Here is a 17697-nt window from a genome sequence, read left to right as displayed (position 1 = left end):
CAGAATACCACAGGTAGTGTCGCAAACATAACTACACTAGACTTTATTCCCTTTTCCATTAATCCCCTTTAACTGGACGCCCAGGGCCACGGACCGGGTCACTGCCACTGTGACCACCCGTTTAAGTAGAACCGGCCAGGTACCCCAAGGTCCTAGCAGGCACTCCACTAGCATCCTACAAGTGTATCATCAGTTACTTTTCACTTATGACGAAATGAATAAGTAAGCTGTAATGCTTTTTCTACCCATTACAATTTTAGTCACAGACAGCACATGGTTGGTTGGTAGGTTTTTCATGTACTCATAGACTTGCATTGGTAATTTTGATTATGACTCAAATAATAACCAACATGTCTCCGTGAATGTTTTTTTGTACGGCCGGGGTCACACTTGTATGTGCAATCCGGTAAACTCGCGCATCAATACCCGGCACAGCCGCCGACACTCGGGACCGGAGCATTCAGCTGCATGCATTTCTATGCAGCAGCACACTCCGGTCCCGAGTTCCTCGCATTGCACACGCAAGTGTGATCCGGCCTTAGATTCCTATCTGGGAAAAACACATAACATTTATGTGAAAAATGGACATCTGAATCAGGTCTTAAAAGAGTAACATATGTGGATTTAAAGTCGGCACCACGAGCCAATTACTGTCTGGAATCTGTACCGATTTCTCCCGCCATACATAGATGAGGTTTGATAGAATCTCATTCACAGCACTGGTATGTTCGGCCTGGAAAAATTTAAGCTAAGTATCTGCAGTGTATCCACCAAATGTAAATGTACAGTATCTTTTAAAGAGAACCTATGACTAGAAAAAATGCTATTAACCTGCTGATATGGGATTAATGTGCAGGTAATAGCAAGAGTAGCCGCCTCTGTCACTGAATCCGAAACGTTGGCAGAAAGACTAAAGTTTGTTTTCTCCCTGCGGCGTACGCATAAGTGCGGGCAACGGGCAGGTTAATAATGCTATTAGCCTTCAGATTAACCCCATATCTGCAGGTTAATAGCATTTTTTCAGGTGACAGGTTCCCTTTAAGATATAGTAAAATGTCACAGTTTGTTGTCTGTCAGGCATGTAAAAACCCTTCTGCACGCGCCAGAAACAAATTTCGTAAGTGAACAAAGCTATAAAAATATGAATGTGGGAATCCTTCCATATCATGTACCTAAAGCCAAAATGTCCTTGCACTGTCCAGGAATGTGTGAAAGAGGGACTATCCTCAAATTCACAAAGTTTCTGATGTTATTCGACATGGACTGTTAGGCATCGGGATTCTCCCACTGCGTGGGATAGATCTCAAGCATTGTCTGCTTCTGCGGTCCCCATTCAGGTCCGGTTGCTGCCCAGCACAGACATCGGTCCCAGTGTCTTGCAGTGATGTGGCAGTCCCGGATTGGCCCACGGGTGATGTCTTGGCCAACTGGGCAAGAGTGTTTGGAGTGGAGCTTAGCATATAAAAGGTTCTCAGCTGCGCACACGGGTGTGCTAGAGTCATTTATGTTTTGGTGTGTGTGGGTGGATGCTCTACCACTCTGTCTACATGTTTGTGTGAGTCTGTTTATGCTCTAAGACTGTACACGTTGGCAGGCAGGTAGCACACTTATGCGGTTCCGTGTCCTTGGCTCTACGCCTGAGTCTCTGGTTTGCTACTTGCTTGGGTGTTGGTCAGGCACAAGCTCGGTAGAATCAGGACTGGGGTAACTAGCCGCTTTGCTTAGCATCTGTTTCGTTCATGTGCGCGATTGGCACAGTTCCGTCATAGAGCAAGCTCAACCCATATCCTTCAGCCCTGTGACGTTAGCAGGGTATAGTACTTAGCATTCTTAGTGCAGTACCTCTTGATGAAGTAGCTGAGCTCGGTACTCAGTATTCCATTCACACTGTGTGGTGTTAACACAGTGTTTAAAGTAACGCTTGTTGTTTTGTTCCATTATTGTTCACACTAGTAGCAGATTAATTTCTCCACGGTGGACCCCGGGTTGCAATTGCACTTTATTTTATATTTTATTTAGTGCAATCCACCAACTCTAACACTGGCATTACCCTGTTTGATTTTTCTTCAGGTTTTTCTTCTCAAAGGAGAAAAGATTTGTTATGGTCAGTGGTCACAGGTGTCAACAACGGCACATAAGTAAAGCGTTCTGTGGTAATATAGTGATATGAGAATATTTTATTAGATCTCAGACTAAACGCTAGTTATGCGCAGATCTGGTTATGTGAATAGGCTAGAAACAGTTAATCTGTACTGCAGTTAGAGATCACAAAACATATTTTAACTTTTCACTGTGTGATCAGCTGACTGTAGACTTCAGCCTTCTAGAAAGGACAGACTACCCAGGATAAATATATCTTTTGATTACGGTACAGTGTACATAGCAGACAGGTCATTCTTTTTTATCCTAAGTTACTTTTGCTCCACCCGGTACTAACTTATAGGTTGGAATTAGTTGCGATAGATACAGTTTGTAGCCATAGGACAGAACAAACCTGTTTGTGTTGTTATGAAACCTTCATACTTGAGTGTGGTGACAAGGTAAGATGTTCTCTTGAATTGTTGTAATATATTTATAGGAGTTGTCACATGTTTATAGCAAATATATATAGTGGGGATGCAGAAAAGTTGATAGATCAAGGACTGAGGTGATACCAGAAGTCTTTGCTGTTACAGAAGACCAGTCTCATTGAAAGGATGACTGGGAAATTTCAGACTGGAACATTAAAATGGGTTGTGTGATAACAAAATAATTTTTTTTTAGACATTGATGGTTTTAAAATACTAAACGAAAGCTTAGTTACTCTCCAGGGCTCCCACAGATCCAGCGCGGGCCACTCTGGTGGTTTGTGATGGCTTTGGAAGCTGTCTGCTCCATTTGGAAGTCACAGGATTGCTGCAGCGTAATAGTAGGCAGAGTGAAGGAACTGCACACCTGAAAGTACATGAAGATGATCAAATAGGATTTATTTCCAGTATTACATATCCATTGGCTACACCACGGTAAGTAAAGTATTATGTAACGTTTCAGGTGGAAAAACCCTTCATCAGGCGGGATCTAAATATATCCCAACCTATGGTTTGTGTGGTTTGTTGCATAAATCATTTGATTAGAAGAGTGCATCATTAGACAAACATCCAAAGATGCATTTTTCTAGTCCCCTTACTGCTTCAGACAATCACAATCTGATTCCGACCGGAGTAGACATCACATCTGCAGCCGATGCAGACTTCTAGAGCAGCCTGTGCTGGATCCGCAGGGTCGCTGCAAGTTTAGTGTCCCTCTTTATTATTTTAAGGGCATCAATGCCTAGTAGAAAAAAAGTTATTTCGGAGTCGGGCTGCATGTTTTCAACCCCTTCACGATGCTACCATATTTTGTTTTTGCATTTTTTTTTCTTGCTTCCCAGAGCCATAACTTATTTTTATTCTGTGCCCACATAGACAGACATATTAGGGCTTATTTTTAGTTGTGCTTTTGAATGACACCATTCATTTTACCAAATAGTGTACTGCAAGACAGGAAAAAAATGCAAGTTGGGAGAAAGTCTGAAATGGAACACAATTCTGACGTTATTTTTGTGGAATTGTTTTTACAGTGTACATGGTGTCATAAAAATGACCTTGCAATTTCTCCTCTTCATTATGATAATACTAGGGATGATCGAATAGCTTCGGATAAGCGCTTATAAGAATACTTATAGCGCTTCCCGAATAGCTGCATCGGTAACTTGGATACCTGGTGTGCTCCTGATAATCAGCTGTTCAGTGCCGCAGCTGCATGTGTCGCGGCTGTGTCACTGTCACAACAAATGCATGGATAGCCCAAAACTGTGCATGATCAGCAAGCTTCCTAGCTTGCATCACACCGCGAGGTCTCCTATCCAAAGGCAGATGGGCTACCAGCCCTCTGCCTGCTGCCGGAATCATGTTCGATCGCAGCATTTTGGTGGTTAAAGTGCTGGGAGTGGTCGGTGACTGCTCCTGTTACTTAGTGCCGGGTGTCAGCTGTCAGGAACAGCTGACACTTGGCGGTGATTGCCCGCACATCCCTGTGTGCGCGGGCGATTGCGATGGCAAAATGATCTATAACTGGTCAAATAGGTCCAGGGCACATGGACGAATCATTGCATCTAATGTCAGAAAGGGGTTAAATCAAATAATAATAAAAAACATTTAAATAGATAGTACCCTCAACCCCTTAATCCCATATCCCTTCGAGGTGACCTGGGACTTAATTCCCAGTGATGGGAGAGTACGTCATATGGGATCGGCCGTGCTCACGGGGGGAGTGCGGCCAATCGCCGTCGGGTGTCAGCTGACTATCGCAGCTGACATCCGGCACTATGTGCCAGGAGCAGTCACGGACAGCTCCTGGCACATAAACCCCCGACACACTGCGATCAAACATGATTGCAGCGTTCCGGCGGCATATGGAAGCATCGCGCAGGGAGGGGGCTCCCTGGGTGCTTCTCTGAGACCCTCGGAGCAACGCGATGTGATCGCGTTGCTCCGAGGGTCTCCTACCTCCTTCTCCCTGCAGGCCCCGAATCTAAAATGGCCGCGGGGCTGCTTCCGGGTCCTGCAGAGAGGTGGCTTACCAGCGCCTGCTCAGAGCAAGCGCTGGTAAGCTTGCAGCCCTGCCTGTCAGATCGCGGATCTGACACAGTGCTCTGCAAAGTGTCAGATCAGCGATCTGACCCTATAACATGATGCCCCCCCTGGGGCAATGTTATAAAGTAAAAAAAAAAAATTCACATGTGTAAAAAAATATATATATATTGTTCCCATAAATACATTTCTTTATAAATTAAAAAAACAATAAAAGTACACATATTTAGTATCGCCGCGTCCATAACGACCCGACCTATAAAATTGTCCCACTATTTAACCCCTTCAGTGAAGACCGTAAAAAAAAAAGAGGCAAAAAACGCTTTATTATCATACAGCAGAACAAAAAGTAGAATAACACGCTATCAAAAAGACGGATATAAATAACCATGGTACCGCTGAAAATGTCATCTTGTTGTGACGCCCAGGAGACCGGGGTACCCAGCACCGGACCAATGGGGTCTGTCTCTTGAGGAAGATGTCACGGGTGGCTTGACCCGGTGCTGTGGCCTCAGGCAATGCACAGTGTAAGGGATATCATGAGGGAACAGGCACTTACTTGATCAGCAGCAGGTTCTCCCAGCGGTGATGATCCTGATCCTGGATAGATAGCTATTGTCCAAATGAAAGTCTGAGGCACTGAAACGTTTAACCAGTTTACTTCAACATAAAAGGATTTACAACCAGTCCTGTCACCAGAGTCTGTATGGGAACTCTGAGTTACTTTGACCCTGCCGGGGTCTTCGCCTCTTATTGTACGCAGTTTCTGTGTGGCCCTGCTGCTGTATGTGAACTGGCTGCCGGCCCAATCTGTCCCCTCTGGGTCCTGGTTCGACGGGCAACCCAAGTCCTTTTATCGGCTTACCCCCTCCAGGAGTACCGCTGAACTCTGTGTCTGTTGCTGCGTCCGGCCCTAGTGAAGCTGATATCACCTCATGTTTTTCCGGTTGCTGTATTATATATAATGAGTACAGCCACGGATCCGGTATCCGTCTTTGCGTCTGTTCTGGGTAGTGATTAATGCTACCCGGTTCTCCCAATGTCCTTTTTCTCTGTCCCTTTTCTCCTCAGGCCGGTGATTTGGGCCTGGAAACCGTCATAGGGCTTTTAGAAATTCAGCTGTATGACCTCTCACTTTCAGCTCCTTAGCCCAACTGCCATTTCTTCTCTCAGACCAGAATGGATCAAGGGGAGTCTCTGGAGCTCCCCCTTCTGGCCGGAGGTGGTAGTGCAGTCTTGCTATTTTAGTATTTGTATTTACTGTCAGTAACTATTTTTGTGGCAAATACCCCTAGGGGTGCCACATTGTCCCGCAAAAAACAATCCACCACACAGTATCATCAGCAAAAAATTAAAAAACTTATAGTCCTCAGAATAAAGCAATGCAAAAATAATTATTTTTTCTATAAAATAGTTTTTATCGTATAAAAGCGCCAAAACATAAAAAAAATATAAATGAGGTATTGCTGTAATGGTACTGACCAGAAGAATAAAACTGCTTTATCAATTTTACCAAACGTGGAACGGTATAAACGCCCCCCCCAAAAGAAATTAATGAATAGCTGGTTTTTGGTCATTCTGCCTCACAAAAATCGGAATAAAAAGTGATCAAAAAATGTCACTTGCCCGAAAATGATACCAATAAAATCGTCAACTCGTCCCGCAAAAAACAAGACCTCACATGACTCTGTGGACCAAAAGATGGAAAAATTATAGCTCTCAAAATGTGGAGTTGCAAAAACTATTTTTTGCAATAAAAAGCATCTTTTAGTGTGTGACAGCTGACAATCATAAAAATCTGCTAAAAAAGCTGCTATAAAAGTAAATAAAAAACCCCTTCATCACCCCTTTAGTTAGGGAAAAATAATAAAAAAAAATGTATTTATTTCCATTTTCCCTTTAGGGTTAGGGCTAGGGTTAGGGTTGGGGCTAGGGTTAGGGCTAGGGTTAGGGCTAGGGTTGGGGTTAGGGCTAGGGTTGGGGCTAGGGTTGGGGCTAGGGTTAGGGTTGGGGATAGGGTTAGGGTTGGGGATAGGGATAGGGTTGGGGATAGGGATAGGGTTAGGGATAGGGATAGGGTTGGGGCTAGGGTTAGGGTTGGGGCTAGGGTTAGGGTTGGGGTTAGGGCTAGGGTTGGGGTTAGGGCTACAGATAGAGTTGGGGCTAAAGTTAGGGTTAGGGTTGGGGCTAAAGCTAGGGTTAGGGTTTGGATTACATTTATGGTTGGGATTAGGGTTAGGGGTGTGTCAGGGTTAGGGATGTGGTTAGGGTTATGGTTGGGATTAGGAGTGTGGTTAGGGTTGGGATTAGGGTAAGGGGTGTGTTGAGTTTAGGGGTGTGGTTGGAATTAGGGGTGTAGTTGGGATTAGGGTTAGGGGCATGTTTGGGTTAGGGGTATGCTTAGGGTTATGGTTAGAGTTGGGATAAGGGTTAGGGGTGTGTTTGGGTTAGAGCTTTAGTTATAATTGGGGGGTTTCCACTGTTTAGGCACATCAAGGGCTCTCCAAACGCGAAATGGCATCCGATCTCAATGCCAGCCAATTCTGCATTGAAAAAGTAAAACAGTGCTTCTTCCCTTCCGAGCTCTCCTGTGTGCCCAAACGGGTTTACCCCAACATATGGGGTATCAACATACTCAGGACAAATTGGAAAACAACTTTTGGAGTTGAATTTCTCTTGTTACCCTTGGGAAAATAAAAATTTGGGGGGCTAAAAAACCTTTTTTGTGGGAAAAATTATTTTTAATTTTCACGTCTCTGCATTATAAACTGTAGTGAAACACTTGGGGGTTCAAAGTTCTCACAACACATGGGGTATCAGCGTACTCAGAACAAATTGGACAACAACTTTTGATGTCCAATTTCTCCTGTTACCCTTGGGAAAATACAAAACTGAGGGCTAAAACATAATTTTTGGGGGAAAAAAAGGATTTTTTATTTTCACGGCTCTGCGTTATAAACTGTAGTGAAACACTTGGGGGTTCAAAGTTCTCACAACACATCTAGATAAGTTCCTTGGGGGGTCTAGTTTCAAATATGGGGTCACTTGTGGGGGGTTTCTACTGTTTAGGTACATCAGGGGCTCTGCAAATTCAATGTGATGCCTGCAGACCAATCCATCTAAGTCTAATCCAAATGGCGCTCCTTCCCTTCCGAGCTCTGCCATGCGCCCAAACAGTGGTTTACCCCCAAATATGGGGTATCGGCGTACTCAGGACAAATTGCACAACAACTTTTGGGGTCCAATTTCTTCTCTTACCCTTGGGAAAATAAAAAATTGGGGACGAAAAAATCATTTTTGTGAAAAAATATGATTTTTTATTTTTACGGCTCTGTATTATAAACTTGTGTGAAGCACGTGTTCCGTCAAAGTGCTCACCACACATCTAGATAAGTTCCTTAGGGGGTCTACATTCCAAAATGGTGTCACTTGTGGGCGTTTTAATGTTTAGGGACATCAGTGGCTCTCCAAACGCGGCATGGCGTCCTATCTCAATTCCAGTCAATTTTGCATTGAAAAGTCAAACGGCGCTCCTTCCCTTCCGAGCTCTGCCATGCGCCCAAACAGTGGTTTCCACCCACATAAGGGGTATCAGCGTACTCAGGACAAATTGTACAACAACTTTTGGGGTCCATTTTCTCCTGTTACCCTTGGTAAAATAAAGCAAATTGGAGCTGAAGAAAATTTCTTGTGAAAAAAAGTTAAATGTTCGTTTTTTTTAAACATTCCAACAATACCTGTGAAACACCTGAAGGGTTAATAAACTTCTTGAATGTGGTTTTGAGCACTTTTAGGGGCGCAGTTTTTAGAATGGTGTCACACTTGGTTATTTTCTATCATATAGACCCCTCAAAATGACTTCAAATGTGATGTGGTCCCTAAAAAAAATAGTGTTGTAAAAATGAGAAATTGCTGGTCAACTTTTAACCCTTATAACTCCCTAACAAAAATAAATTTTGATTCCAAAATTGTGCTGATGTAAAGTAGACTTGTGGGAAATGTTACTTATTAAGTATTTTGTGTGACATATCTCTGTGATTTAAAGGCATAAAAATTCAAAGTTGGAAAACTGCAAAATTTTCAAAATTTTCACCAAATTTCAGTTTTTTTCTCAAATAAACGCAGGTAATATCAAAGAAAGGGACAGTGGTCAGAATTGTAAAAATTGGCCCTGCCATTAACATACAAACCACCCTTGGGGCTTAAAGGGTTAAATATATATACTGTATATATTTTTTTCAAAGTACAGATATTTGCTATTGCCACATCCGGAACAACCTGACCTATAAAACTGTTCCACTGGTTCACTGGTTAATACCATCAATGAACACTGTAAAAAAACAAAAAACAAAAAAACAAGATGAAAAAACAATGCTTTTTCATCATATTGCCAAAAAAGGTGGAATAAAGTGTACATTCATGTGTATGGAGAAATTAGGAGAGATGGAAGATGCATTACCCCCACATGCACAGAGCAACCTTCGGTCTGCTGATAAGTAAGCTTTGGGAAAATAATTAAAATGGACCTTTTAATTTGTCACCCTTTTTCTATTGGGGTTGACGGACATAAAATATGTAGATATTTTTCATGATATGTCAACTATTAAAGAAAATATATCAGAATATTAAGCATACATCAGATTTACTATTGTTAATGAGCCTTGACTAAAAAATTATCCAAATTTGGGATCATGTTAAATTTTCATTTATTACGTGTTTCAAATACTCGCATGAAAAATGTGTTAAATTTGTTTCCGTCAAAAAAAGGAGTCAAGTTAGGCAAAAGTGTCTAGTAGGTACCAAATTTATTATCCAGCATACACATACCATTATAATCTATGGATCTGTTCACATGTGTCCACAAAAAATAATCACGGAGATATGTCCCTTTTTGATCCGCCACACCGATCAAAATTACTAATAGAAGTCAATGGTTCCTAAAATCATGGACAGCACACGGCCCGTACATGGATGCCAATGTGCGCTGTCCGTGATTATAATAGAGCCATAGGTTAGCATAATAATGGATAGGAGAAGCTTTGTCATTAATGTATTTATTTAGTCATACCTTAAAATAATTAATGAAACGCTGATAGTAAAAATGGAACCACTGATGAAAATTGGATGAAAAACACTGATGAACAACGGTTTGTGTTCTTAAATATGAGAAAAATCACCGACTTCTGAATGAGGCTTTTTGTTGTTTTTTTTATTAACTAAATGATACAGCAATGCCTGTCTATTCTAATCCATGGTATGGTTCCAATAAATCTCGCCCATTTACTCAAGAATGTTTCCAGGAAGTTTCTTGAGACTTATCAGAATGCAAAGCATTTACGGTACTTATAGGTGTGTCATACCTGGATTGTAGTCATGCAAGAAACCTCTTTCAGTTTTGCTTCTGATTGAAAGGCTGATATTATGTGACCTTTGTCTTTTACTTTACATTGGTTTTGATGAAACTCTGTATTTTTTAAGCTTTATAATGGAGGGTTTATAGAGTAATGCGCAAAATACTTGTTTACGGTATAACAAGATGAGACGACACAATTTGTTTATCTCTTATCAAATTGCACTGGTATGAGGAATGAGGCGGTCCTGAGGAATGTTTATAGCATTGTCATGCCGATAAGTCACGTACCTTGTGGAAGCCAGCCGGTAGGATTTCTTGATAAATACTTAAAGGAATTATCTCCAATTTCTAGGACACCTAGCTCAGAAAGTTTTACTGCTGGAATTCCCTACCTGACTTGAGAACGGTCTGATTCTAGTTTTCAACTGAGAAGTGGGTCAGTATGATTTTCATAATAAGGGGTGAATTTGCTAGAAATTGTAATTTTCTGTTCACTTCATTAAATTTCCTGTGCTTTTCTCAAGCATCCCCTTGATATGACATTTTGTATTGTTTTTTTCTCCCATTTTATTTACGCATCTTTATTAGCTCAGTAGCACTATACATTGGGGCCTGATTAAGGTTTTTGCCAGAATGCTAAAGTAAAACACCTTCAAATGTAGCGAAATTTTGTGCAACACAAAGTTGAACAAAAAAATAGTGACATTTTGCATTTTTACACCAGTCTCGACTTCTCGCGAGATTTTGCAATGTATTACTAGGAACGCTAGCTGCCGGGAGCATCGCTGCGCGAGAACGACGGTAGGTGAGAACACTGCGATTTTAATTTTTTTTTAACCTGGTTTGTGTGCAGAAACCCGCTGCGAAGACGCATACACAACAGGTGCACATAGCCTCAACGGGTCCGTCTGAAAGACGGGCCCAGTGTACACGTTTTCCACAATCTGCACAGGATCCGTCATTTCAACGTCTTGACTGATCCTGTGCAGATTTGGAAGACGGAAGTGTGAAAGAAGCCTTACTTGTAACCAGAATACCCAAGTCCTTTTCTTGATCTGCAGTGCCGAGTATACTCCCATTTAGGCTATGTGCACACTTTGCAGATTATTTGCGGTTTTTTAGCGTTTTTGCGCTATAAAAACGCTATAAAACCGCAAATAATCTGCATACATTAAGCATCCTATCATTTTTAATGAAATCCGCAATTTCTGTGCACATGATGTGCGTTTTTCTGCATGAAAAACGCATTGCGGAAAAATAATGAACCTGCTCATTAATTTTGCGTTTTTTTCGCGGTTTTCCCTCTGTCTAATGCATTGGGAAATGTCCGGAAAAAAACGCATCAAAACCGCGCAAAAAAACGCGCAAAAAAAACGCATGCGGATTTCATGCGGAAATCTGCCAGAAATGTCCGGATTTTCACAGGAATTTCCTGCATGAATTCCTGAACGTGTGCACATAGCCTTAAAGTATATGCAGCAACAGGATTACTCCATCCTAGTAGATGCATTACTCTACATTTATCTACATTGAACCTCATCTGCCAAGTGTTTGCCCATTCAGTCATCTTATCCAGATCGTTTTGCAATATTATAATATCAAGGTCAGATTTCAATATCCTTCATAGTTTGGTGTCGTCAGCAAAGACTGACACTTTACTCTCACTCCCATCCACAAGGTCATTAATAAATAAGTTAAACAGAATTGGTCCTAGCACAGATCCCTGTGGTACCCCACTGCTGACTATATCCCATTTAGAGACTATATCCCATTTACCATTTATGACGACTTTGTTTCCTGTCATTCAGCCGATTCATTACTTATCTGCATATAGTTTCCCCCAGTCCTTGGTTCTTTGGCTTCAGTATAAGGCTGTTATGTGGTACAGTATCATATGCCTTTGCAAAGTCCAGATAAATCACATCAGTCGCATTACCAATATCCAAATTTGCACTTTCCTTCTCACCAACATGTTAGTTAGACACGACCTATACTTCATGAATCCATGCTGGTTGTCAGTTATTATATTATTCTCTACAATATATTTCTGCAGGTCATCTCTTATAATGCCCTCAAAAACTTTGCACACTAGTAATGTCAGACTTCCCGGATGGTAGTTGCCTGGATGTCACAGGTTGGAAAAATGAAGACTAAGGGGTGAACTTATTTTAATGTATAAATATATGAGGGGACTGTACAAAGACCTTTCTGATGATCTTTTTAATCATAGACCTGAGACAGGGACAAGGGGGCATCCTCTACGTCTGAAGGAAAGAAGGTTTAGGCATAATAACAGATCCAGGTTCTTTACTGTAAGAGCAGTGAGACTATGGAACTCTCTGCCGTATGATGTTGTAATGAGTGATTCATTACTTAAATTTAACAGGGGATTGGATACCCTTCTTGAAAAGTATAATGTTGCAGGGTATATATACTAGATTCCTTGATAGGGCGTTGATCCAGGGAACTAGTCTGATTGCTGTATGTGGAGTCGGGAAGGAATTTTTTCCCCAAAGTGGAGCTTACTATTTGCCACATGGGTTTTTTTTTTGCATTCCTGCATTCCTTTTGCATTCTGCCCTAACATGTTGATCCAGAGGAAGGCAAAAAAAACCATGTAGCAAAGAGTAAGCTCCACACTGGGGAAAAAAATTCCTTCCCAACTCCACATACGGCAATCAGACTAGTTCCCTGGATCAACACCCTAACAAGGAATCTAGTATATATACCCTGTAACATTATACTTTTCAAGAAAACGCATCCAGTCCCCTCTTAAATTTAAGTAATGAATCACTCATTTCAACATCATACGGCAGAGAGTTCCATAGTCTCACTGCTCTTACAGTAAAGAATCTGCGTCTCTAATTATGCTTAAACCTTCTTTCCTCCAGACGTAGAGGATGCCCTCTTGTCCCTGTCTCGGGTCTATGATTAAAAAGATCATCAGAAAGGTCTTTGTACTGTCCCCTCATATATTTATGCATTAACATAAGATCACTCCTTAGCCTTAATTTTTCCAAACTAAATAGCCCCAAGTGTAATAACCTATCTTGGTATTGCAGACCCCCCAGTCCCCTAATAACCGCTCTTCTCTGCACCTGCTCCAGTTCAGCTATGTCTTTCTTATACACCGGAGACCAGAAATGTACACAGTATTCTAAATGTGGTCGAACTAGTGACTTGTATAGAGGTAAAATTATGTTCTCCTCATGAACATCTATGCCTCTTTTAATGTATTCCATTATTTTATTTGCCTTTGTAGCAGCTGCCTGACACTGGCCATTAAATGTAGAGCCATAAAAATAAAAACTCTAATTGTTTTTTCACAAAAATGATCTTTTTGCCCCCAATTTGTTATTTTCCCAAGGGTAACAGGAGAAATTGGACCCCAAAAGATGTTGTACAAGTTCTCCTGAGTACACGGATACCCCATATGTGGGGGAACCACAGTTTGTGCTCATGGCAGAGCTCAGAAGCGAAAGAGCGCCATTTTGGAATGCAGACTTTGATGGAATGTCTGCGGGCATCACTGTTATGACCCGGTGACCTTGGAGCAGCATGAGAACTTTCACTGGAGAAGGTGGCCACTATACTGACCGCAATCCTGAACTGGAGTATACCTAACACACCTAGACACCTCGTCACAGCCGGAGGACTAAATACCCCTAAAGATGGAAATAGGAATACTATCTTGCCTCAGAGCAGATCCCCAAAGGATAGACAGCCCCCCACAAATATTGGCGGTGAGTCGGAGAGGAAAAAACATACACAGGCAGAAAAACAGGATTTAGCACAGGAGGCCACTCTAGCTAGATAGGACAGGATAGGACAGAGTTCTGTGCGGTCAGTATTAAAACCCTTCAAAAATATCCACAGCAGAATATACAAAAACTTCCTACATCTAACTAAAGATGTAGGAGCGTATATCTGCAACTCCAGTGAATCCTACAATCAGAGCAGGAATACAAACAAAAACAAGCACACAGCAGTGTGCCACAGAAACAAAAACCAAACACTTATCTTTGCTGAATTTGGCAGCAAGCAGGAGAAGCCAGGAAGTGATCCAACACTTCACAAGGAACATTGACAACTGGCAAGGGCTAATGAATCCTGCACACCTAAATATCCCAGTCAGAATTGTAATTAGTAGATACACCTGGCCAGGACTGCGACTCAGAGACAACTGCATTCCCACCTACAACCACAGGAGGGAACCCAAGAGCAGAATTCACAACAGTACCCCCCCCCCTTGAGGAGGGGTCACCGAACCCTCACCAGGGCCCCCAGGACGATCAGGACGAGCCAGATGAAAGGCACGGACCAAATCAGCAGCATGTACATCAGAGGCAAAAACCCAAGAATTATCCTCCTGGCCATAACCCTTCCATTTGACCAGGTACTGACGCTTTCGCCTTGAAAAACGGGAATCCAAAATCTTCTCAACAACATATTTCAACTCCCCATCAACCAACACAGGGGCCGGAGGATCAACAGAGGGAACAACGGGCTCCACATATTTCCGCAATAAAGATCTATGGAAGACATTATGGATAGCAAAAGAGGCCGGAAGCGCCAGTCGAAAAGACACCGGATTAATAATCTCAGAAATCCTATAAGGACCAATAAACCGAGGCTTAAACTTAGGAGAAGAAACCTTCATAGGAACATGACGGGAAGACAACCAGACCAGATCCCCAACCCGAAGCCGGGAACCAACACACCGACGACGATTAGCAAAACGTTGAGCCTCCTCTTGAGACACCACCAACTTGTCCACCACATGAGCCCAAATCTGCTGCAACCTGTCCACCACAGAATCCACACCAGGACAGTCAGAAGGCTCAACCTGCCCAGAAGAAAAACGAGGATGAAAACCAAAATTACAAAAGAAAGGCGAAAAAAAAGGTAGCAGAACTAGCCCGATTATTAAGAGCAAACTCGGCCAATGGCAAGAAAGCCACCCAATCATCCTGATCAGCAGACACAAAGCATCTCAAATAAGTCTCCAAGGTCTGATTAGTTCGCTCGGTCTGGCCATTTGTCTGAGGATGAAATGCAGAAGAAAAAGACAAATCAATGCCCAGCCTAGCACAAAAGGCCCGCCAAAACCTAGAAACAAACTGGGAACCTCTGTCGGACACAATATTCTCCGGAATACCATGCAAACGAACCACATGCTGAAAAAACAACGGAACCAAATCTGAAGAGGAAGGCAATTTAGGCAAAGGCACCAAATGAACCATCTTAGAGAACCGGTCACAAACAACCCAGATAACAGACATCTTCTGGGAGACTGGGAGATCAGAAATAAAATCCATCGAAATATGCGTCCAGGGCCTCTCAAGGACTGGCAATGGCAAAAGCAACCCACTAGCACGGGAACAACAAGGCTTGGCCCGCGCACAAGTCCCACAGGACTGCACAAAAGAACGCACATCACCCGACAATGAAGGCCACCAAAAGGACCTACCAACCAAATCTCTGGTACCAAAAATGCCAGGATGACCAGCCAACACGGAACAGTGAACCTCAGAAATCACTCTACTAGTCCATCTGTCAGGAACAAACAGTTTCCCCACAGGACAGCGGTCAGGTTTGTCAGCCTGAAATTCCTGAAGAACCGGTCGTAAATCAGGGGAAATGGCAGAAAGGACCACCCCCTCTTTCAGAATACCGATCGGCTCTAAGACCTCAGGAGAATCAGGCAAAAAACTCCTAGAGAGGGCATCAGCCTTAATATTCTTAGAACCCGGAAGGTGCGAGACCACAACATCAAAACGGGAAAAAAACAAGGACCATTGAGCCTGTCTAGGATTCAGCCGTTTAGCAGACTCGAGGTAAATCAAATTCTTATGATCGGTCAAGACCACAATACGGTGCTTAGCTCCCTCAAGCCAATGTCGCCACTCCTCAAACGCCCACTTCATAGCCAACAACTCCCGATTGCCGACATCTTAATTGCGTTCAGCAGGCGAAAACTTACGGGAAAAGAAGGCACACGGTTTCATTAAGGAACCAACAGGATCCCTCTGAGACAAAACGGCCCCTGCCCCAATCTCAGAAGCGTCAACCTCAACCTGAAACGGAAGAGAAACATCCGGTTGGTGCAACACTGGAGCAGAAGTAAATCGACGTTTAAGCTCCTAAAAGGCAGAGACAGCCGCAGAGGACCAATTCGCCACATCAGCGCCTTTCTTCGTCAAATCGGTCAAGGGTTTAACCACGCTGGAAAAATTAGCAATGAAACGGCGATAAAAATTTGCAAAACCCAAAAATTTCTGAAGGCTCTTCACGGATGTGGGCTGAATCCAATCATGAATGGCCTGAACCTTAACCGGATCCATCTCTATAGATGAGGGAGAAAAAATAAAGCCCAATAAAGAAACCTTCTGCACCCCAAAGAGACACTTAGACCCTTTCACAAACAAAGCATTGTCACGAAGGATCTGAAATACCATCCTGACCTGTTGCACATGAGACTCCCAATCATCAGAAAAAATCAAAATATCATCCAAATATGCAATCAAGAATTTATCAAGATAAGTCTGGAAGATATCATGCATGAAGGACTGAAAAACAGATGGAGCATTAGAGAGTCCGAATGGCATCACAAGGTATTCAAAATGGCCTTCGGGCATGTTAAACGCAGTTTTCCATTCATCACCCTGCTTAATACGAACAAGATTATATGCCCCTCGAAGGTCAATCTTCGTAAACCAACTAGCTCCCTTAATCCTAGCAAACAAATCGGAAAGCAAAGGTAAAGGGTATTGAAACTTGACCGTGATTTTATTCAAGAGGCGATAATCTATACAGGGTCTCAAGGAACCATCTTTTTTAGCAACAAAAAAGAACCCCGCTCCCAACGGTGAAGAAGATGGTCGAATATGCCCTTTCTCCAAAGACTCCTTAATATAGCTCCGCATGGCGGTATGTTCAGGCACAGACAGGTTGAAAAGTCGACCCTTAGGAAACTTACAGCCTGGAATCAAGTTAATAGCACAATCGCAGTCCCTGTGCGGTGGAAGGAAACTGGACTTGGGCTCATCGAATACATCCTGAAAATCAGACAAAAACTCTGGAATTTCAGAAGAGGAAGAAGAGGAGATTGACATCAAAGGAACATCATTATGAACCCCCTGACAACCCCAACTAGTCACAGACATGGACTTCCAATCCAACACAGGATTATGTACCTGCAACCACGGAAAACCCAGCACGATAGCATCATGCAAGTTATGCAACACCAGAAATCGACAATCTTCCTGATAGGCTGGCGCCATGCGCATGGTCACCTGTGTCCAAAACTGGGGCTTATTTTTAGCCAAGGGTGTAGCATCAATGCCCCTTAAAGGAATAGGGTTCTGCAAAGGCTGCAAGGAAAAACCACAATGCTTGGCAAACTCAAAGTCCATTAAATTCAAGGCGGTGCCTGAATCCACAAACGCCATGACAGAAAATGATGACAATGAGCAGATTAAGGACACAGATAACAAAAATTTAGGTTGTACAGTACTGATGGTAATTGAACTGGCGATCCTCTTTGTCCGCTTAGGGCAGACAGAAATGACATGAGAAGCATCGCCACAATAATAACACACTAAACATACTGATCCGCTAAGCAGATATTAAGCTGCATGCCAAATCAAAGAGTGTTATGCTTTTTTATAAAAAGTTATAATTTTATTGACACAAACAATACAAATAATAAAACAAAACAATGCCTCAAAACCA

At 42.5% G+C, this 17697-nt stretch overlaps 1 protein-coding gene across 6 annotated transcripts in view; it reads left to right on the top strand.

Annotated features, from left to right (window-relative positions):
* Positions 1–17697, top strand: part of HHLA2 (HHLA2 member of B7 family) — a 236207-nt gene that overhangs the window by 39052 nt on the left and 179458 nt on the right. Inside the window, exon 4 of one of the 6 annotated variants that reach the window (XM_069757765.1) lies at positions 10316–10399. The exons of 4 other annotated variants lie outside the window; for them this stretch is intronic. The gene's annotated coding sequence lies outside the window, so the exon portion shown is untranslated. Of the gene's footprint in view, positions 1–2518; positions 2541–10315; positions 10400–17697 lie in introns of those variants that run through there. One more of the 6 variants, XM_069757768.1, reaches the window with a different exon arrangement.

This window comes from Ranitomeya imitator, chromosome 3, assembly GCF_032444005.1.
Source record: "Ranitomeya imitator isolate aRanImi1 chromosome 3, aRanImi1.pri, whole genome shotgun sequence".
NCBI lineage: Eukaryota > Metazoa > Chordata > Amphibia > Anura > Dendrobatidae > Ranitomeya > Ranitomeya imitator.
This window is presented reverse-complemented; position numbering and strand designations above follow the sequence as displayed.